We start from the raw sequence: 23,211 nt of genomic DNA, 5'->3' as shown, positions 1-23,211 counted from the left end.
TTCCAGTTAGTGTAGCAATGCTGACCTACATTGTTCCAGTTAGTGCATCAATACGAGCCTGCATTGTTCCAGTTAGTGTAGCAATACTAGCCTGCATTGTTCCAGTTAGTGTAGCAATACTAGCCTGCATTGTTCCAGTTAGTGTAGCAATGCGAGCCTACATTGTTCCAGTTAGTGCATCAATACTAGCCTACATTGTATCAGTTAGTGCATCAATGCTAGCCTACATTGTTGTAGTTAGTGCATCAATGCTAGCCTACATTGTTGTAGTTAGTGTAGCAATGCTAGCCTACATTGTTCCAGTTAGTGTAGCAAATCTAGCGTACATTGTTCCAGTTAGTGCATCAATACGAGCCTGCATTGTTCCAGTTAGTGTAGCAATACTAGCCTGCATTGTTCCAGTTAGTGTAGCAATGCTGGCCTACATTGTTCCAGTTAGTGCATCAATACGAGCCTGCATTGTTCCAGTTAGTGTAGCAATACTAGCCTGCATTGTTCCAGTTAGTGTAGCAATGCTAGCCTACATTGTTCCAGTTAGTGTAGCAATGCGAGCCTACATTGTTCCAGTTAGTGCATCAATACTAGCCTACATTGTATCAGTTAGTGCATCAATGCTAGCCTACATTGTTGTAGTTAGTGTAGCAATGCTAGCCTACATTGTTCCAGTTAGTGTAGCAATGCTAGCCTACATTGTTCCAGTTAGTGCAGCAATGCGAGCCTACATTGTTCCAGTTAGTGCATCAATGCGAGCCTACATTGTTGTAGTTAGTGTAGCAAATCTAGCGTACATTGTTCCAGTTAGTGCAGCAATACGAGCCTACATTGTTCCAGTTGGTGCAACTATGCGATCCAGCATTGCTCCAGTTAGTGTAGCAATAATAGCCTGCATTGTTCCAGTTAGTGTAGCAAGACGAGCCTGCATTGTTCCAGTTAGTGTAGCAAGACGAGCCTGCATTGTTCCAGTTAGTGTAGCAATTCTAGCCTACATTCTTCCAGTTACTGCAGCTATGCTAGCCAGCATTGTTCCAGTTAGTGTAGCAATAATAGGCTGCATTGTTCCAGTTAGTGTAGCAATACTGGGCTGCATTGATCCAGTTAGTGTAGCAATGCGAGCCAGCATTGTTCCAGTTAGTGTAGCAATACTAGCCTACATTGTTCCAGTTAGTGCAGCTATGCGAGCCTACATTGTTCCAGTTAGTGTCGCAATAATAGTCTGCATTGTTCCAGTTAGTGCAGCTATGCTAGACTACATTGTTCCAGTTAGTGGAGCAATACTAGCCTACATTGTTCCAGTTAGTGTAGCAATGCAAGCCTCCATTGTTCCAGTTAGTGTAGCAATGCTAGCCTGCATTGTTCCAGTTAGTGTAGCAATGCTGGCCTACATTGTTCCAGTTAGTGTAGCAATGCGAGCCTACATTGTTCCAGTTAGTGCAGCAATGCTGGCCTACATTGTTCCAGTTAGTGCAGCAATGCTGGCCTACATTGTTCCAGTTAGTGCAGCTATACTTGCCTACATTGTTCCAGTTATTGTAGCAATACTAGCCTGCATTGTTCCAGTTAGTGTAGCAATGATAGCCTGCATTGTTCCTGTTAGTGTAGCAATACTAGCCGGCATTGTTCCAGTTAGTGCAGCTATACTAGCCTGCATTGTTGCAGTGGGTGTAGCAATGCTAGCCTACATTGTTCCAGTTAGTGTAGCAATACAAGCCTGCATTGTTCCTGTTAGTGTAGCAATACTAGCCAGCATTGTTCCAGTTAGTGTAGCAATACTCGCCTACATTGTTCCAGTTAGTGTAGCAATACTAACCTGCATTGTTCCAGTTAGTGTAGCAATGCTAGCCTACATTGTTTCAGTTAGTGTAGCAATACTAGCCTGCATTGTTCCAGTTAGTGCAGCTATGCTTGCCTTCATTGTTGCAGTTAGTGTAGCAATACTAACCTGCATTGTTCCAGTCAGTGTAGCAATGCTAGCCTACATTGTTTCAGTGAGTGTAACAATGCTAGCCTGCATTGTTCCAGTTAGTGCAGCTATGCTTGCCTTCATTGTTGCAGTTAGTGTAGCAGTAATAGCCTGCATTGTTCCAGTTCGTGCTGCAATACTAGCCTGCATTGTTCCAGTTAGTGTCGCAATACTAGCCTGCATTGTTCCAGTTAGTGCAGCAATACCAGCCTGCATTGTTCCAGTTAGTGCAGCAATACTAGCCTACATTGTTCCAGTTAGTGTCGCAATACTAGCCTCCATTGTTCCTGTTAGTGTAGCAGTGCTAGCCTTCATTTTTCCAGTTAGTGTAGCGATACTAGCTTGCATTGTTCCAGTTAGTGTAGCTATACTAGCCTCCATTGTTCCTGTTAGTGTAGCAATAATAGCCTGCATTGTTCCAGTTGGTGCAGCTATGCTGGCAAGAATTGTTCCAGTTAGTGCAGCTGTGCTTGCCTACATTGTTCCACTTAGTGTAGCAATACTAGCCTACAATGTTCCAGTTAGTGTAGCAATACTAGCCAGCATTGTTCCAGTTAGTGTAGCAATACTAGCCTACATTGTTCCAGTTAGTGTAGCAATTCTAGCCTACATTCTTCCAGTTACTGCAGCTATGCTAGCCAGCATTGTTCCAGTTAGTGTAGCAATAATAGGCTGCATTGTTCCAGTTAGTGTAGCAATACTGGGCTGCATTGATCCAGTTAGTGTAGCAATGCGAGCCAGCATTGTTCCAGTTAGTGTAGCAATACTAGCCTACATTGTTCCAGTTAGTGCAGCTATGCGAGCCTACATTGTTCCAGTTAGTGTCGCAATAATAGTCTGCATTGTTCCAGTTAGTGCAGCTATGCTAGACTACATTGTTCCAGTTAGTGGAGCAATACTAGCCTACATTGTTCCAGTTAGTGTAGCAATGCAAGCCTCCATTGTTCCAGTTAGTGTAGCAATGCTAGCCTGCATTGTTCCAGTTAGTGTAGCAATGCTGGCCTACATTGTTCCAGTTAGTGTAGCAATGCGAGCCTACATTGTTCCAGTTAGTGCAGCAATGCTGGCCTACATTGTTCCAGTTAGTGCAGCAATGCTGGCCTACATTGTTCCAGTTAGTGCAGCTATACTTGCCTACATTGTTCCAGTTATTGTAGCAATACTAGCCTGCATTGTTCCAGTTAGTGTAGCAATGATAGCCTGCATTGTTCCTGTTAGTGTAGCAATACTAGCCGGCATTGTTCCAGTTAGTGCAGCTATACTAGCCTGCATTGTTGCAGTGGGTGTAGCAATGCTAGCCTACATTGTTCCAGTTAGTGTAGCAATACAAGCCTGCATTGTTCCTGTTAGTGTAGCAATACTAGCCAGCATTGTTCCAGTTAGTGTAGCAATACTCGCCTACATTGTTCCAGTTAGTGTAGCAATACTAACCTGCATTGTTCCAGTTAGTGTAGCAATGCTAGCCTACATTGTTTCAGTTAGTGTAGCAATACTAGCCTGCATTGTTCCAGTTAGTGCAGCTATGCTTGCCTTCATTGTTGCAGTTAGTGTAGCAATACTAACCTGCATTGTTCCAGTCAGTGTAGCAATGCTAGCCTACATTGTTTCAGTGAGTGTAACAATGCTAGCCTGCATTGTTCCAGTTAGTGCAGCTATGCTTGCCTTCATTGTTGCAGTTAGTGTAGCAGTAATAGCCTGCATTGTTCCAGTTCGTGCTGCAATACTAGCCTGCATTGTTCCAGTTAGTGTCGCAATACTAGCCTGCATTGTTCCAGTTAGTGCAGCAATACCAGCCTGCATTGTTCCAGTTAGTGCAGCAATACTAGCCTACATTGTTCCAGTTAGTGTCGCAATACTAGCCTCCATTGTTCCTGTTAGTGTAGCAGTGCTAGCCTTCATTTTTCCAGTTAGTGTAGCGATACTAGCTTGCATTGTTCCAGTTAGTGTAGCTATACTAGCCTCCATTGTTCCTGTTAGTGTAGCAATAATAGCCTGCATTGTTCCAGTTGGTGCAGCTATGCTGGCAAGAATTGTTCCAGTTAGTGCAGCTGTGCTTGCCTACATTGTTCCACTTAGTGTAGCAATACTAGCCTACAATGTTCCAGTTAGTGTAGCAATACTAGCCAGCATTGTTCCAGTTAGTGTAGCAATACTAGCCTACATTGTTCCAGTTAGTGTAGCAATACTAACCTGCATTGTTCCAAATAGTGTAGCAATACTAACCTGCATTGTTCCAGTTAGTGTAGCAATGCTAGCCTACATTGTTTCAGTTAGTGTAGCAATACTAGCCTGCATTGTTCCAGTTAGTGCAGCTATGCTAGCCTACATTGTTTCAGTTAGTGTAGCAATACTAGCCTACATTGTTCCAGTTAGTGTAGCAATACTAGACTGCATTGTTCCAGTTAGTGCAGCTATACTTGCCTACATTGTTCCAGTTATTGTAGCAATACTAGCCTACATTGTTCCAGTTAGTGTAGCAATGATAGCCTGCATTGTTCCTGTTAGTGTAGCAATACTAGCCGGCATTGTTCCAGTTAGTGCAGCTATACTAGCCTGCATTGTTGCAGTTAGTGTAGCAATGCTAGCCTACATTGTTCCAGTTAGTGTAGCAATACGAGCCTGCATTGTTCCTGTTAGTGTAGCAATACCAGCCTACATTGTTCCAGTTAGTGTAGCAATACTAACCTGCATTGTTCCAGTTAGTGTAGCAATGCTAGCCTACATTGTTTCAGTTAGTGTAGCAATACTAGCCTGCATTGTTCCAGTTAGTGCAGCTATGCTAGCCTACATTGTTTCAGTTAGTGTAGCAATACTAGCCTACATTGTTCCAGTTAGTGTAGCAATACTAGCCTACATTGTTCCAGTTAGTGTAGCAATACTAACCTGCATTGTTCCAGTTAGTGTAGCAATGCTAGCCTACATTGTTTCAGTTAGTGTAGCAATACTAGCCTGCATTGTTCCAGTTAGTGCAGCTATGCTAGCCTACATTGTTTCAGTTAGTGTAGCAATACTAGCCTGCATTGTTCCAGTTAGTGCAGCTATGCTTGCCTTCATTGTTGCAGTTAGTGTAGCAGTAATAGCCTGCATTGTTCCAGTTAGTGCTGCAATACTAGTCTGCATTGTTCCAGTTAGTGCAGCTATGCTAGCCTACATTGTTCCAGTTACTGGAGCACTACTAGCCTGCATTGTTCCAGTTAGTGTCGCAATACTAGCCTGCATTGTTCCAGTTAGTGCAGCTATGCTTGCCTACATTCTTCCAGTTAGTGCATCAATACTAGCCTACATTGTATCAGTTAGTGTAGCAATGCGAGCCTACATTGTTCCAGTTAGTGCATCAATGCTAGCCTACATTGTTGTAGTTAGTGTAGCAAATCTAGCGTACATTGTTCCAGTTAGTGCAGCAATACGAGCCTACATTGTATCAGTTGGTGCAGCTATGCTAGCCTGCATTGTTCCAGTTAGTGCAGCTATGCGATCCAGCATTGCTCCAGTTAGTGTAGCAATAATAGCCTGCATTGTTCCAGTTAGTGTAGCAAGACGAGCCTGCATTGTTCCAGTTAGTGTAGCAATACTAGGCTGCATTGATCAAGTTAGTGTAGCAATGCTAGCCAGCATTGTTCCAGTTAGTGCAGCAATGCTAGCCTACATTCTTCCAGTTACTGCAGCAAGGTAGCCAGCATTGTTCCAGTTAGTGTAGCAATAATAGGCTGCATTGTTCCAGTTAGTGTAGCAATACTGGGCTGCATTGATCCAGTTAGTGTAGCAATGCGAGCCAGCATTGTTCCAGTTAGTGTAGCAATACTAGCCTGCATTGTTCCAGTTAGTGCAGCTATGCGAGCCTACATTGTTCCAGTTAGTGTCGCAATAATAGTCTGCATTGGTCCAGTTAGTGCAGCTATGCTGGCCTACATTGTCCCATTTAGTGTTGCAATACTAGCCTGCATTGTTCCAGTTAGTGTAGCAATACGAGCCTGCATTGTTCCAGTTAGTGCAGCTATGCTAGACTACATTGTTCCAGTTAGTGTAGCAATACTAGCCTACATTGTTCCAGTTAGTGTAGCAATGCTAGCCTGCATTGTTCCAGTTAGTGTAGCAATACTAGCCAGCATTGTTCCAGTTAGTGTAGCAATACTAGCCTGCATTGTTCCAGTTAGTGTCGCAATAATAGCCTACATTGTTCCAATTAGTGTAGCAAAACTCGCCTGCATTGTTCCAGTTAGTGTTGCAATAATAGCCTGCGTTTTTCCAGTTAGTGCATCTATGCTAGCCTACATTGTTCCAGTTCGTGTAGCAATAATAGCCTGCCTTGTTCCAGTTAGTGCAACTATGCTCGCCTACATTGTTCCAGTTAGTGTAGCAATACTAGCCTACATTGTTCCAGTTAGTGTAGCAATACTAGACTGCATTGTTCCAGTTAGTGCAGCTATACTTGCCTACATTGTTCCAGTTATTGTAGCAATACTAGCCTACATTGTTCCAGTTAGTGTAGCAATGATAGCCTGCATTGTTCCTGTTAGTGTAGCAATACTAGCCGGCATTGTTCCAGTTAGTGCAGCTATACTAGCCTGCATTGTTGCAGTTAGTGTAGCAATGCTAGCCTACATTGTTCCAGTTAGTGTAGCAATACGAGCCTGCATTGTTCATGTTAGTGTAGCAATACCAGCCTACATTGTTCCAGTTAGTGTAGCAATACTAACCTGCATTGTTCCAGTTAGTGTAGCAATGCTAGCCTACATTGTTTCAGTTAGTGTAGCAATACTAGCCTGCATTGTTCCAGTTAGTGCAGCTATGCTTGCCTTCATTGTTGCAGTTAGTGTAGCAGTAATAGCCTGCATTGTTCCAGTTCGTGCTGCAATACTAGTCTGCATTGTTCCAGTTAGTGCAGCTATGCTAGCCTACATTGTTCCAGTTACTGGAGCACTACTAGCCTGCATTGTTCCAGTTAGTGTCGCAATACTAGCCTGCATTGTTCCAGTTAGTGCAGCAATACCAGCCTGCATTGTTCCAGTTAGTGTCGCAATACTAGCTTGCATTGTTCCAGTTAGTGCAGCTATGCTAGCCTACATTGTTCCAGTGAGTGCAGCAATACTAGCCTACATTGTTCCAGTTAGTGTAGCAATACTAGACCGCATTGTTCCAGTTAGTGCAGCTATACTTGCCTACATTGTTCCAGTTATTGTAGCAATACTAGCCTGCATTGTTCCAGTTAGTGTAGCAATGATAGCCTGCATTGTTCCTGTTAGTGTAGCAATACTAGCCGGCATTGTTCCAGTTAGTGCAGCTATACTAGCCTGCATTGTTGCAGTGAGTGTAGCAATGCTAGCCAGCATTGTTCCAGTTAGTGTAGCAATACTAGCCTACATTGTTCCAGTTAGTGTAGCAATACTAACCTGCATTGTTCCAGTTAGTGTAGCAATGCTAGCCTACATTGTTTCAGTTAGTGTAGCAATACTAGCCTGCATTGTTCCAGTTAGTGCAGCTATGCTTGCCTTCATTGTTGCAGTTAGTGTAGCAGTCATAGCCTGCATTGTTCCAGTTCGTGCTGCAATACTAGCCTACATTGTTCCAGTTAGTGTAGCAATACTAACCTGCATTGTTCCAGTTAGTGTAGCAATGCTAGCCTACATTGTTTCAGTTAGTGTAGCAATGCTAGCCTGCATTGTTCCAGTTAGTGCAGCTATGCTTGCCTTCATTGTTGCAGTTAGTGTAGCAGTAATAGCCTGCATTGTTCCAGTTCGTGCTGCAATACCAGCCTGCATTGTTCCAGTTAGTGTCGCAATACTAGCCTGCATTGTTCCAGTTAGTGCAGCAATACCAGCCTGCATTGTTCCAGTTAGTGTAGCAATACGAGCTTGCATTGTTCCAGTTAGTGCAGCTATGCTAGCCTACATTGTTCCAGTTAGTGCAGCAATACTAGCCTACATTGTTCCAGTTAGTGTCGCAATACTAGCCTCCATTGTTCCTGTTAGTGTAGCAGTGCTAGCCTTCATTTTTCCAGTTAGTGTAGCGATACTAGCTTGCATTGTTCCAGTTAGTGTAGTTATACTAGCCTGCATTGTTCCTGTTAGTGTAGCAATAATAGCCTGCATTGTTCCAGTTGGTGCAGCTATGCTGGCATACATTGTTCCAGTTAGTGCAGCTATGCTAGCCTACATTGTTCCACTTAGTGTAGCAATACTAGCCTACAATGTTCCAGTTAGTGTAGCAATACTAGCCAGCATTGTTCCAGTTAGTGTAGCAATACTAGCCTACATTGTTCCAGTTAGTGTAGCAATACTAACCTGCATTGTTCCAGTTAGTGTAGCAATGCTAGCCCACATTGTTTCAGTTAGTGTAGCAATACTAGCCTGCATTGTTCCAGTTAGTGCAGCTATGCTAGCCTACATTGTTCCAGTTAGTGTAGCAATACTAACCTGCATTGTTCCAGTTAGTGCAGCTATGCTTGCCTTCATTGTTGCAGTTAGTGTAGCAGTAATAGCCTGCATTGTTCCAGTTAGTGCTGCAATACTAGTCTGCATTGTTCCAGTTAGTGCAGCTATGCTAGCCTACATTGTTCCAGTTACTGGAGCACTACTAGCCTGCATTGTTCCAGTTAGTGTCGCAATACTAGCCTGCATTGTTCCAGTTAGTGCAGCAATGCGAGCCTACATTGTTCCAGTTAGTGCATCAATACTAGCCTACATTGTATCAGTTAGTGTAGCAATGCGAGCCTACATTGTTCCAGTTAGTGCATCAATGCTAGCCTACATTGTTGTAGTTAGTGTAGCAAATCTAGCGTACATTGTTCCAGTTCGTGCAGCAATACGAGCCTACATTGTATCAGTTGGTGCAGCTATGCTAGCCTGCATTGTTCCAGTTAGTGCAGCTATGCGATCCAGCATTGCTCCAGTTAGTGTAGCAATAATAGCCTGCATTGTTCCAGTTAGTGTAGCAAGACGAGCCTGCATTGTTCCAGTTAGTGTAGCAATACTAGGCTGCATTGATCAAGTTAGTGTAGCAATGCTAGCCAGCATTGTTCCAGTTAGTGCAGCAATGCTAGCCTACATTCTTCCAGTTACTGCAGCTATGCTAGCCAGCATTGTTCCAGTTAGTGTAGCAATAATAGGCTGCATTGTTCCAGTTAGTGTAGCAATACTGGGCTGCATTGATCCAGTTAGTGTAGCAATGCGAGCCAGCATTGTTCCAGTTAGTGTAGCAATACTAGCCTGCATTGTTCCAGTTAGTGCAGCTATGCGAGCCTACATTGTTCCAGTTAGTGTCGCAATAATAGTCTGCATTGTTCCAGTTAGTGCAGCTATGCTGGCCTACATTGTTCCATTTAGTGTTGCAATACTAGCCTGCATTGTTCCAGTTAGTGTAGCAATACGAGCCTGCATTGTTCCAGTTAGTGCAGCTATGCTAGACTACATTGTTCCAGTTAGTGTAGCAATACTAGCCTACATTGTTCCAGTTAGTGTAGCAATGCTAGCCTGCATTGTTCCAGTTAGTGTAGCAATACTAGCCAGCATTGTTCCAGTTAGTGTAGCAATACTAGCCTGCATTGTTCCAGTTAGTGTCGCAATAATAGCCTACATTGTTCCAATTAGTGTAGCAACACTCGCCTGCATTGTTCCAGTTAGTGTTGCAATAATAGCCTGCGTTTTTCCAGTTAGTGCATCCATGCTAGTCTACATTGTTCCAGTTCGTGTAGCAATACTAGCCTCCATTGTTCCAGTTAGTGTAGCAATACTAGACTGCATTGTTCCAGTTAGTGCAGCTATACTTGCTTACATTGTTCCAGTTATTGTAGCAATACTAGCCTGCATTGTTCCAGTTAGTGTAGCAATGATAGCCTGCATTGTTCCTGTTAGTGTAGCAATACTGGCCGGCATTGTTCCAGTTAGTGCAGCTATTCTAGCCTGCATTGTTGCAGTTAGTGTAGCAATGCTAGCCTACATTGTTCCAGTTAGTGTAGCAATACGAGCCTGCATTGTTCCTGTTAGTGTAGCAATACTAGCCTACATTGTTCCAGTTAGTGTAGCAATACTAACCTGCATTGTTCCAGTTAGTGCAGCAACGCTAGCCTACATTGTTTCAGTTAGTGTAGCAATACTAGCCTGCATTGTTCCAGTTAGTGCAGCTATGCTTGCCTTCATTGTTGCAGTTAGTGTAGCAGTAATAGCCTGCATTGTTCCAGTTCGTGCTGCAATACTAGTCTGCATTGTTCCAGTTAGTGCAGCTATGCTAGCCTACATTGTTCCAGTTACTGGAGCACTACTAGCCTGCATTGTTCCAGTTAGTGTCGCAATACTAGCCTGCATTGTTCCAGTTAGTGCAGCAATACCAGCCTGCATTGTTCCAGTTAGTGTCGCAATACTAGCTTGCATTGTTCCAGTGAGTGCAGCAATACTAGCCTACATTGTTCCAGTTAGTGTCGCAATTCTAGCCTCCATTGTTCCTGTTAGTGTAGCAGTGCTAGCCTTCATTTTTCCAGTTAGTGTAGCGATACTAGCTTGCATTGTTCCAGTTAGTGTAGCTATACTAGCCTGCATTGTTCCAGTTAGTGCAGCTATGCTAGCCTACATTGTTCCAGTTAGTGTAGCAATAATAGCCTGCATTGTTACAGTTAGTGCAGCTATGCTGTCATACATTGTTCCAGTTAGTGTAGCAATGCTAGCCTACATTCTTCCAGTTACTGCAGCTATGCGAGCCAGCATTGTTCCAGTTAGTGTAGCAATAATAGGCTGCATTGTTCCAGTTAGTGTAGCAATACTGGGCTGCATTGATCCAGTTAGTGCAGCAATGCGAGCCAGCATTGTTCCAGTTAGTGTAGCAATACTAGCCTACATTGTTCCAGTTAGTGCAGCTATGCGAGCCTACATTGTTCCAGTTAGTGTCGCAATAATAGTCTGCATTGTTCCAGTTAGTGCAGCTATGCTAGACTACATTGTTCCAGTTAGTGGAGCAATACTAGCCTACATTGTTCCAGTTAGTGTAGAAATGCTAGCCTGCTTTGTTCCAGTTAGTGTAGCAACGCTAGCCTGCATTGTTCCAGTTAGTGTAGCAATGCTGGCCTACATTGTTCCAGTTAGTGTAGCAATGCGAGCCTACATTGTTCCAGTTAGTGCAACAATGCTGGCCTACATTGTTCCAGTTAGTGCAGCAATGCTGGCCTACATTGTTCCAGTTAGTGCATCAATACGAGCCTGCATTGTTCCAGTTAGTGCAGCAATGCGAGCCTACATTGTTCCAGTTAGTGCATCAATACTAGCCTACATTGTATCAGTTAGTGTAGCAATGCGAGCCTACATTGTTCCAGTTAGTGCATCAATACTAGCCTACATTGTTGTAGTTAGTGTAGCAAATCTAGCGTACATTGTTCCAGTTAGTGCAGCAATACGAGCCTACATTGTTCCAGTTGGTGCAGCTATGCTAGCCTGCATTGTTCCAGTTAGTGCAGGTTTGCAATCCAGCATTGCTCCAGTTAGTGTAGCAATAATAGCCTGCATTGTTCCAGTTAGTGTAGCAAGACTAGCCTGCATTGTTCCAGTTAGTGCAGCTATACTAGCCTGCATTGTTGCAGTGAGTGTAGCAATGCTAGCCAGCATTGTTCCAGTTAGTGTAGCAATACTAGCCTACATTGTTCCAGTTAGTGTAGCAATACTAACCTGCATTGTTCCAGTTAGTGTAGCAATGCTAGCCTACATTGTTTCAGTTAGTGTAGCAATACTAGCCTGCATTGTTCCAGTTAGTGCAGCTATGCTTGCCTTCATTGTTGCAGTTAGTGTAGCAGTCATAGCCTGCATTGTTCCAGTTCGTGCTGCAATACTAGCCTACATTGTTCCAGTTAGTGTAGCAATACTAACCTGCATTGTTCCAGTTAGTGTAGCAATGCTAGCCTACATTGTTTCAGTTAGTGTAGCAATGCTAGCCTGCATTGTTCCAGTTAGTGCAGCTATGCTTGCCTTCATTGTTGCAGTTAGTGTAGCAGTAATAGCCTGCATTGTTCCAGTTCGTGCTGCAATACCAGCCTGCATTGTTCCAGTTAGTGTCGCAATACTAGCCTGCATTGTTCCAGTTAGTGCAGCAATACCAGCCTGCATTGTTCCAGTTAGTGTAGCAATACGAGCTTGCATTGTTCCAGTTAGTGCAGCTATGCTAGCCTACATTGTTCCAGTTAGTGCAGCAATACTAGCCTACATTGTTCCAGTTAGTGTCGCAATACTAGCCTCCATTGTTCCTGTTAGTGTAGCAGTGCTAGCCTTCATTTTTCCAGTTAGTGTAGCGATACTAGCTTGCATTGTTCCAGTTAGTGTAGTTATACTAGCCTGCATTGTTCCTGTTAGTGTAGCAATAATAGCCTGCATTGTTCCAGTTGGTGCAGCTATGCTGGCATACATTGTTCCAGTTAGTGCAGCTATGCTAGCCTACATTGTTCCACTTAGTGTAGCAATACTAGCCTACAATGTTCCAGTTAGTGTAGCAATACTAGCCAGCATTGTTCCAGTTAGTGTAGCAATACTAGCCTACATTGTTCCAGTTAGTGTAGCAATACTAACCTGCATTGTTCCAGTTAGTGTAGCAATGCTAGCCCACATTGTTTCAGTTAGTGTAGCAATACTAGCCTGCATTGTTCCAGTTAGTGCAGCTATGCTAGCCTACATTGTTCCAGTTAGTGTAGCAATACTAACCTGCATTGTTCCAGTTAGTGCAGCTATGCTTGCCTTCATTGTTGCAGTTAGTGTAGCAGTAATAGCCTGCATTGTTCCAGTTAGTGCTGCAATACTAGTCTGCATTGTTCCAGTTAGTGCAGCTATGCTAGCCTACATTGTTCCAGTTACTGGAGCACTACTAGCCTGCATTGTTCCAGTTAGTGTCGCAATACTAGCCTGCATTGTTCCAGTTAGTGCAGCAATGCGAGCCTACATTGTTCCAGTTAGTGCATCAATACTAGCCTACATTGTATCAGTTAGTGTAGCAATGCGAGCCTACATTGTTCCAGTTAGTGCATCAATGCTAGCCTACATTGTTGTAGTTAGTGTAGCAAATCTAGCGTACATTGTTCCAGTTCGTGCAGCAATACGAGCCTACATTGTATCAGTTGGTGCAGCTATGCTAGCCTGCATTGTTCCAGTTAGTGCAGCTATGCGATCCAGCATTGCTCCAGTTAGTGTAGCAATAATAGCCTGCATTGTTCCAGTTAGTGTAGCAAGACGAGCCTGCATTGTTCCAGTTAGTGTAGCAATACTAGGCTGCATTGATCAAGTTAGTGTAGCAATGCTAGCCAGCATTGTTCCAGTTAGTGCAGCAATGCTAGCCTACATTCTTCCAGTTACTGCAGCTATGCTAGCCAGCATTGTTCCAGTTAGTGTAGCAATAATAGGCTGCATTGTTCCAGTTAGTGTAGCAATACTGGGCTGCATTGATCCAGTTAGTGTAGCAATGCGAGCCAGCATTGTTCCAGTTAGTGTAGCAATACTAGCCTGCATTGTTCCAGTTAGTGCAGCTATGCGAGCCTACATTGTTCCAGTTAGTGTCGCAATAATAGTCTGCATTGTTCCAGTTAGTGCAGCTATGCTGGCCTACATTGTTCCATTTAGTGTTGCAATACTAGCCTGCATTGTTCCAGTTAGTGTAGCAATACGAGCCTGCATTGTTCCAGTTAGTGCAGCTATGCTAGACTACATTGTTCCAGTTAGTGTAGCAATACTAGCCTACATTGTTCCAGTTAGTGTAGCAATGCTAGCCTGCATTGTTCCAGTTAGTGTAGCAATACTAGCCAGCATTGTTCCAGTTAGTGTAGCAATACTAGCCTGCATTGTTCCAGTTAGTGTCGCAATAATAGCCTACATTGTTCCAATTAGTGTAGCAACACTCGCCTGCATTGTTCCAGTTAGTGTTGCAATAATAGCCTGCGTTTTTCCAGTTAGTGCATCCATGCTAGTCTACATTGTTCCAGTTCGTGTAGCAATACTAGCCTCCATTGTTCCAGTTAGTGTAGCAATACTAGACTGCATTGTTCCAGTTAGTGCAGCTATACTTGCTTACATTGTTCCAGTTATTGTAGCAATACTAGCCTGCATTGTTCCAGTTAGTGTAGCAATGATAGCCTGCATTGTTCCTGTTAGTGTAGCAATACTGGCCGGCATTGTTCCAGTTAGTGCAGCTATTCTAGCCTGCATTGTTGCAGTTAGTGTAGCAATGCTAGCCTACATTGTTCCAGTTAGTGTAGCAATACGAGCCTGCATTGTTCCTGTTAGTGTAGCAATACTAGCCTACATTGTTCCAGTTAGTGTAGCAATACTAACCTGCATTGTTCCAGTTAGTGCAGCAACGCTAGCCTACATTGTTTCAGTTAGTGTAGCAATACTAGCCTGCATTGTTCCAGTTAGTGCAGCTATGCTTGCCTTCATTGTTGCAGTTAGTGTAGCAGTAATAGCCTGCATTGTTCCAGTTCGTGCTGCAATACTAGTCTGCATTGTTCCAGTTAGTGCAGCTATGCTAGCCTACATTGTTCCAGTTACTGGAGCACTACTAGCCTGCATTGTTCCAGTTAGTGTCGCAATACTAGCCTGCATTGTTCCAGTTAGTGCAGCAATACCAGCCTGCATTGTTCCAGTTAGTGTCGCAATACTAGCTTGCATTGTTCCAGTGAGTGCAGCAATACTAGCCTACATTGTTCCAGTTAGTGTCGCAATTCTAGCCTCCATTGTTCCTGTTAGTGTAGCAGTGCTAGCCTTCATTTTTCCAGTTAGTGTAGCGATACTAGCTTGCATTGTTCCAGTTAGTGTAGCTATACTAGCCTGCATTGTTCCAGTTAGTGCAGCTATGCTAGCCTACATTGTTCCAGTTAGTGTAGCAATAATAGCCTGCATTGTTACAGTTAGTGCAGCTATGCTGTCATACATTGTTCCAGTTAGTGTAGCAATGCTAGCCTACATTCTTCCAGTTACTGCAGCTATGCGAGCCAGCATTGTTCCAGTTAGTGTAGCAATAATAGGCTGCATTGTTCCAGTTAGTGTAGCAATACTGGGCTGCATTGATCCAGTTAGTGCAGCAATGCGAGCCAGCATTGTTCCAGTTAGTGTAGCAATACTAGCCTACATTGTTCCAGTTAGTGCAGCTATGCGAGCCTACATTGTTCCAGTTAGTGTCGCAATAATAGTCTGCATTGTTCCAGTTAGTGCAGCTATGCTAGACTACATTGTTCCAGTTAGTGGAGCAATACTAGCCTACATTGTTCCAGTTAGTGTAGAAATGCTAGCCTGCTTTGTTCCAGTTAGTGTAGCAACGCTAGCCTGCATTGTTCCAGTTAGTGTAGCAATGCTGGCCTACATTGTTCCAGTTAGTGTAGCAATGCGAGCCTACATTGTTCCAGTTAGTGCAACAATGCTGGCCTACATTGTTCCAGTTAGTGCAGCAATGCTGGCCTACATTGTTCCAGTTAGTGCATCAATACGAGCCTGCATTGTTCCAGTTAGTGCAGCAATGCGAGCCTACATTGTTCCAGTTAGTGCATCAATACTAGCCTACATTGTATCAGTTAGTGTAGCAATGCGAGCCTACATTGTTCCAGTTAGTGCATCAATACTAGCCTACATTGTTGTAGTTAGTGTAGCAAATCTAGCGTACATTGTTCCAGTTAGTGCAGCAATACGAGCCTACATTGTTCCAGTTGGTGCAGCTATGCTAGCCTGCATTGTTCCAGTTAGTGCAGGTTTGCAATCCAGCATTGCTCCAGTTAGTGTAGCAATAATAGCCTGCATTGTTCCAGTTAGTGTAGCAAGACTAGCCTGCATTGTTCCAGTTAGTGTAGCAATACTAGGCTGCATTGATCAAGTTAGTGTAGCAATGCTAGCCTACATTCTTCCAGTTACTGCAGCTATGCTAGCCAGCATTGTTCCAGTTAGTGCAGCAATGCTAGCCTACATTCTTCCAGTTACTGCAGCTATGCTAGCCAGCATTGTTCCACTTAGTGTAGCAATACTGGGCTGCATTGATCCAGTTAGTGTCGCAATGCGAGCCAGCATTGTTCCAGTTAGTGTAGCAATACTAGCCTACATTGTTCCAGTTAGTGCAGCTATGCGAGCCTACATTGTTCCAGTTATTGTCGCAATAATAGTCTGCAGTGTTCCAGTTAGTGCAGCTATGCTAGCCTGCATTGTTCCAGTTAGTGTAGCAATACTAGCCAGCATTGTTCCAGTTAGTGTAGCAATACTAGCCTGCATTGTTCCAGTTAGTGTAGCAATAATAGCCTACATTGTTCCAATTAGTGTAGCAAAACTCGCCTGCATTGTTCCAGTTAGTGTTGCAATACTAGCCTACATTGTTCCAGTTAGTGTAGAAATGCTAGCCTGCTTTGTTCCAGTTAGTGTAGCAACGCTAGCCTGCATTGTTCCAGTTAGTGTAGCAATGCTGGCCTACATTGTTCCAGTTAGTGTAGCAATGCGAGCCTACATTGTTCCAGTTAGTGCAACAATGCTGGCCTACATTGTTCCAGTTAGTGCAGCAATGCTGGCCTACATTGTTCCAGTTAGTGCATCAATACGAGCCTGCATTGTTCCAGTTAGTGCAGCAATGCGAGCCTACATTGTTCCAGTTAGTGCATCAATACTAGCCTACATTGTATCAGTTAGTGTAGCAATGCGAGCCTACATTGTTCCAGTTAGTGCATCAATACTAGCCTACATTGTTGTAGTTAGTGTAGCAAATCTAGCGTACATTGTTCCAGTTAGTGCAGCAATACGAGCCTACATTGTTCCAGTTGGTGCAGCTCTGCTAGCCTGCATTGTTCCAGTTAGTGCAGGTTTGCAATCCAGCATTGCTCCAGTTAGTGTAGCAATAATAGCCTGCATTGTTCCAGTTAGTGTAGCAAGACGAGCCTGCATTGTTCCAGTTAGTGTAGCAATACTAGGCTGCATTGATCAAGTTAGTGTAGCAATGCTAGCCTACATTCTTCCAGTTACTGCAGCTATGCTAGCCAGCATTGTTCCAGTTAGTGCAGCAATGCTAGCCTACATTCTTCCAGTTACTGCAGCTATGCTAGCCAGCATTGTTCCAGTTAGTGTAGCAATACTGTGCTGCATTGATCCAGTTAGTGTCGCAATGCGAGCCAGCATTGTTCCAGTTAGTGTAGCAATACTAGCCTACATTGTTCCAGTTAGTGCAGCTATGCGAGCCTACATTGTTCCAGTTAGTGTCGCAATAATAGTCTGCAGTGTTCCAGTTAGTGCAGCTATGCTAGCCTGCATTGTTCCAGTTAGTGTAGCAATACTAGCCAGCATTGTTCCAGTTAGTGTATCAATACTAGCCTGCATTGTTCCAGTTAGTGTAGCAATAATAGCCTACATTGTTCCAATTAGTGTAGCAAAACTCGCCTGCATTGTTCCAGTTAGTGTTGCAATACTAGCCTGCATTGTTCCAGTTAGTGTAGCAATAATAGCCTGCGTTTTTCCAGTTAGTGCAACTATGCTGGCCAACATTGTTCCATTTAGTGTTGCAATACTAGCCTGCATTTTTCCAGTTAGTGTAGCAATACTAGCCTACATTGTTCCAGTTAGCGTAGCAATACTAGACCGCATTGTTCCAGTTAGTGCAGCTATACTTGCCTACATTGTTCCAGTTATTGTAGCAATACTAGCCTGCATTGTTCCAGTTAGTGTAGCAATGATAGCCTGCATTGTTCCTGTTAGCGTAGCAATACTAGCCGGCATTGTTCCAGTTAGTGCAGCTATACTAGCCTGCATTGTTGCAGTTAGTGTAGCAATGCTAGCCTACATTGTTCCAGTTAGTGTAGCAATACGAGCCTGCATTGTTCCTGTTAGTGTAGCAATACTAGCCAGCATTGTTCCAGTTAGTGTAGCAATACTAGCCTACATTGTTCCAGTTAGTGTAGCAATACTAGCCTACATTGTTTCAATTAGTGTAGCAATACTAGCCTGCATTGTTCCAGTTAGTGCAGCTATGCTTGCCTTCATTGTTGCAGTTAGTGTAGCAGTAATAGCCTGCATTGTTCCAGTTCGTGCTGCAATACTAGCCTACATTGTTCCAGTTAGTGTCGCAATACTAACCTGCATTGTTCCAGTTAGTGTAGCAATGCTAGCCTACATTGTTTCAGTTAGTGTAGCAATGCTAGCCTGCATTGTTCCAGTTAGTGCAGCTATGCTTGCCTTCATTGTTGCAGTTAGTGTAGCAGTAATAGCCTGCATTGTTCCAGTTCGTGCTGCAATACTAGCCTACATTGTTCCAGTTAGTGTCGCAATACTAACCTGCATTGTTCCAGTTAGTGTAGCAATGCTAGCCTACATTGTTTCAGTTAGTGTAGCAATGCTAGCCTGCATTGTTCCAGTTAGTGCAGCTATGCTTGCCTTCATTGTTGCAGTTAGTGTAGCAGTAATAGCCTGCATTGTTCCAGTTCGTGCTGCAATACTAGCCTGCATTGTTCCAGTTAGTGTCGCAAAACTAGCCTGCATTGTTCCAGTTAGTGCAGCAATACCAGCCTGCATTGTTCCAGTTAGTGTAGCAATACTAGCTTGCATTGTTCCAGTTAGTGCAGCTATGCTAGCCTACATTGTTCCAGTTAGTGCAGCAATACTAGCCTACATTGTTCCAGTTAGTGTCGCAATACTAGCCTCCATTGTTCCTGTTAGTGTAGCAGTGCTAGCCTTCATTTTTCCAGTTAGTGTAGCGATACTAGCTTGCATTGTTCCAGTTAGTGTAGCTATACTAGCCTGCATTGTTCCTGTTAGTGTAGCAATAATAGCCTGCATTGTTCCAGTTAGTGCAGCTATGCTGGCATACATTGTTCCAGTTAGTGCAGCTATGCTAGCCTACATTGTTCCACTTAGTGTAGCAATACTAGCCTACAATGTTCCAGTTAGTGTAGCAATACTAGCCAGCATTGTTCCAGTTAGTGTAGCAATACTAGACTACATTGTTCCAGTTAGTGTAGCAATACTAACCTGCATTGTTCCAGTTCGTGTAGCAATGCTAGCCTACATTGTTTCAGTTAGTGTAGCAATACTAGCCTGCATTGTTCCAGTTAGTGTAGCAATACTAACCTGCATTGTTCCAGTTAGTGCAGCTATGCTAGACTACATTGTTCCAGTTAGTGTAGCAATACTAGCCTGCATTGTTCCAGTTAGTGTAGCAATGCTGGCCTACATTGTTCCATTTAGTGTAGCAATACTAGCCTGCATTGTTCCAGTTAGTGTAGCAATACTAACCTGCATTGTTCCAGTTAGTGCAGCTATGCTAGACTACATTGTTCCAGTTAGTGTAGCAATACTAGCCTGCATTGTTCCAGTTAGTGTAGCAATGCTAGCCTGCATTGTTCCTGTTAGTGTAGCAATACTAGCCAGCATTGTTCCAGTTAGTGTAGCAATACTAGCCTGCATTGTTCCAGTTAGTGTAGCAATAATAGCCTACATTGTTCCAATTAGTGTAGCAAAACTCGCCTGCATTGTTCCAGTTAGTGTTGCAATACTAGCCTGCATTGTTCCAGTTCGTGTAGCAATAATAGCCTGCGTTGTTCCAGTTAGTGCAACTATGCTGGCCTACATTGTTCCATTTAGTGTTGCAATACTAGCCTACATTTTTCCAGTTAGTGTAGCAATACTAGCCTACATTGTTCCAGTTAGTGTAGCAATACTAGACCGCATTGTTCCAGTTAGTGCAGCTATACTTGCCTACATTGTTTCAGTTATTGTAGCAATACTAGCCTGCATTGTTCCAGTTAGTGTAGCAATGCGAGCCTACATTGTTCCTGTTAGTGTCGCAATACTAGCCTGCATTGTTCCAGTTACTGCAGCTATGCAAGCCTACATTGTTCCTGTTAGTGTCGCAATACTAGCCTGCATTGTTCCAGTTAGTGTAGCAATACCAGCCTGCATTGTTCCAGTTCGTGCAGCGATGCTAGCCCACATTGTTCCAGTTGGTGTTGCAATACTAGCCTGTATTCTTCCAGTTAGTGTCGCAATACTGGCCTGTATTCTTCCTGTTAGTGTCGCAATACTAGCCTGCATTGTTCCTATTTGTGTAGCAATACTAGCCTGCATTGTTCCAGTTAGTGCAGCTATGCTTGCCTACATTGTTCCAGTTAGTGTAGCAATACTAGCCTGCATTGTTCCAGTTCGTGCAGCAATACTAGCCTGCATTGGTCCAGTTAGTGCAGCTATGCTAGCCTTCATTGTTCCAGTTAGTGCAGCTATGCTAGCCTACATTGTTCCAGTTAGTGTAGCAATACGAGCCTGCATTGTTCCAGTTAGTGTAGCAATGCCAGCCTGCATTGTTCCAGTTAGTGTAGCAATACCAGAATGCATTGTTCCAGTTCGTGCAGCTATGTTAGCCTACATTGTTCCAGTTGCTTTTGCAATACTAGCCTGTATTCTTCCACTTAGTGTCGCAATACTGGCCTGCATTGTTCCAGTTAGTGTAGCAATACTAGCCTGCATTGTTCCTTATTGTGTAGCAATACTAGCCTGCATTGTTCCAGTTAGTGCAGCTATGCTAGCCTACATTGTTCCAGTTAGTGTAGCAATACTAGTCTGCACTGTACCAGTTAGTGTAGCAATGCCAGCCTGCATTGTTCCATTTTGTGCAGCAATACTAGCCTACATTGTTCCAGTTAGTGTGGCACAACTAGCCTGCATTGTTCCAGTTAGTGTAGCAATACTAGCCTGCATTGTTCCAGTTAGTGCAGCTATGCTAGCCTACATTGTTCCAGTTAGTGTAGCAATACTAGCCTGCATTGTTCCAGTTCGTGCAGCAATACTAGCCTGCATTGGTCCAGTTAGTGCAGCTATGCTAGCCTTCATTGTTCCAGTTAGTGCAGCTATGCTAGCCGACATTGTTCCAGTTAGTGTAGCAATACGAGCCTGCATTGTTCCAGTTAGTGTAGCAATGCCAGCCTGCATTGTTCCAGTTAGTGTAGCAATACAAGAATGCATTGTTCCAGTTCGTGCAGCTATGCTAGCCTACATTGTTCCAGGTGCTTTTGCAATACTAGCCTGTATTCTTCCAGTTAGTGTCGCAATACTGGCCTGCATTGTTCCAGTTAGTGTAGCAATACTAGCCTGCATTGTTCCTTATTGTGTAGCAATACTAGCCTGCATTTTTCCAGTTAGTGCAGCTATGCTTGCCTTCATTGTTGCAGTTAGTGTAGCAGTAATAGCCTGCATTGTTCCAGTTCGTGCTGCAATACTAGCCTACATTGTTCCAGTTAGTGTCGCAATACTAACCTGCATTGTTCCAGTTAGTGTAGCAATGCTAGCCTACATTGTTTCAGTTAGTGTAGCAATGCTAGCCTGCATTGTTCCAGTTAGTGCAGCTATGCTTGCCTTCATTGTTGCAGTTAGTGTAGCAGTAATAGCCTGCATTGTTCCAGTTCGTGCTGCAATACTAGCCTACATTGTTCCAGTTAGTGTCGCAATACTAACCTGCATTGTTCCAGTTAGTGTAGCAATGCTAGCCTACATTGTTTCAGTTAGTGTAGCAATGCTAGCCTGCATTGTTCCAGTTAGTGCAGCTATGCTTGCCTTCATTGTTGCAGTTAGTGTAGCAGTAATAGCCTGCATTGTTCCAGTTCGTGCTGCAATACTAGCCTGCATTGTTCCAGTTAGTGTCGCAAAACTAGCCTGCATTGTTCCAGTTAGTGCAGCAATACCAGCCTGCATTGTTCCAGTTAGTGTAGCAATACTAGCTTGCATTGTTCCAGTTAGTGCAGCTATGCTAGCCTACATTGTTCCAGTTAGTGCAGCAATACTAGCCTACATTGTTCCAGTTAGTGTCGCAATACTAGCCTCCATTGTTCCTGTTAGTGTAGCAGTGCTAGCCTTCATTTTTCCAGTTAGTGTAGCGATACTAGCTTGCATTGTTCCAGTTAGTGTAGCTATACTAGCCTGCATTGTTCCTGTTAGTGTAGCAATAATAGCCTGCATTGTTCCAGTTAGTGCAGCTATGCTGGCATACATTGTTCCAGTTAGTGCAGCTATGCTAGCCTACATTGTTCCACTTAGTGTAGCAATACTAGCCTACAATGTTCCAGTTAGTGTAGCAATACGAGCCTGCATTGTTCCAGTTCGTGTAGCAATGCTAGCCTACATTGTTTCAGTTAGTGTAGCAATACTAGCCTGCATTGTTCCAGTTAGTGTAGCAATACTAACCTGCATTGTTCCAGTTAGTGCAGCTATGCTAGACTACATTGTTCCAGTTAGTGTAGCAATACTAGCCTGCATTGTTCCAGTTAGTGTAGCAATGCTGGCCTACATTGTTCCATTTAGTGTAGCAATACTAGCCTGCATTGTTCCAGTTAGTGTAGCAATACTAACCTGCATTGTTCCAGTTAGTGCAGCTATGCTAGACTACATTGTTCCAGTTAGTGTAGCAATACTAGCCTGCATTGTTCCAGTTAGTGTAGCAATGCTAGCCTGCATTGTTCCTGTTAGTGTAGCAATACTAGCCAGCATTGTTCCAGTTAGTGTAGCAATACTAGCCTGCATTGTTCCAGTTAGTGTAGCAATAATAGCCTACATTGTTCCAATTAGTGTAGCAAAACTCGCCTGCATTGTTCCAGTTAGTGTTGCAATACTAGCCTGCATTGTTCCAGTTCGTGTAGCAATAATAGCCTGCGTTGTTCCAGTTAGTGCAACTATGCTGGCCTACATTGTTCCATTTAGTGTTGCAATACTAGCCTACATTTTTCCAGTTAGTGTAGCAATACTAGCCTACATTGTTCCAGTTAGTGTAGCAATACTAGACCGCATTGTTCCAGTTAGTGCAGCTATACTTGCCTACATTGTTTCAGTTATTGTAGCAATACTAGCCTGCATTGTTCCAGTTAGTGTAGCAATGCGAGCCTACATTGTTCCTGTTAGTGTCGCAATACTAGCCTGCATTGTTCCAGTTACTGCAGCTATGCAAGCCTACATTGTTCCTGTTAGTGTCGCAATACTAGCCTGCATTGTTCCAGTTAGTGTAGCAATACCAGCCTGCATTGTTCCAGTTCGTGCAGCGATGCTAGCCCACATTGTTCCAGTTGGTGTTGCAATACTAGCCTGTATTCTTCCAGTTAGTGTCGCAATACTGGCCTGTATTCTTCCTGTTAGTGTCGCAATACTAGCCTGCATTGTTCCTATTTGTGTAGCAATACTAGCCTGCATTGTTCCAGTTAGTGCAGCTATGCTTGCCTACATTGTTCCAGTTAGTGTAGCAATACTAGCCTGCATTGTTCCAGTTCGTGCAGCAATACTAGCCTGCATTGGTCCAGTTAGTGC

Source organism: Heterodontus francisci, chromosome 8, assembly GCF_036365525.1.
Source record: "Heterodontus francisci isolate sHetFra1 chromosome 8, sHetFra1.hap1, whole genome shotgun sequence".
Classification (NCBI taxonomy): domain Eukaryota; kingdom Metazoa; phylum Chordata; class Chondrichthyes; order Heterodontiformes; family Heterodontidae; genus Heterodontus; species Heterodontus francisci.
The sequence above is the reverse complement of the archived record's forward strand: the minus strand, read 5'-3'. Positions refer to the sequence as shown.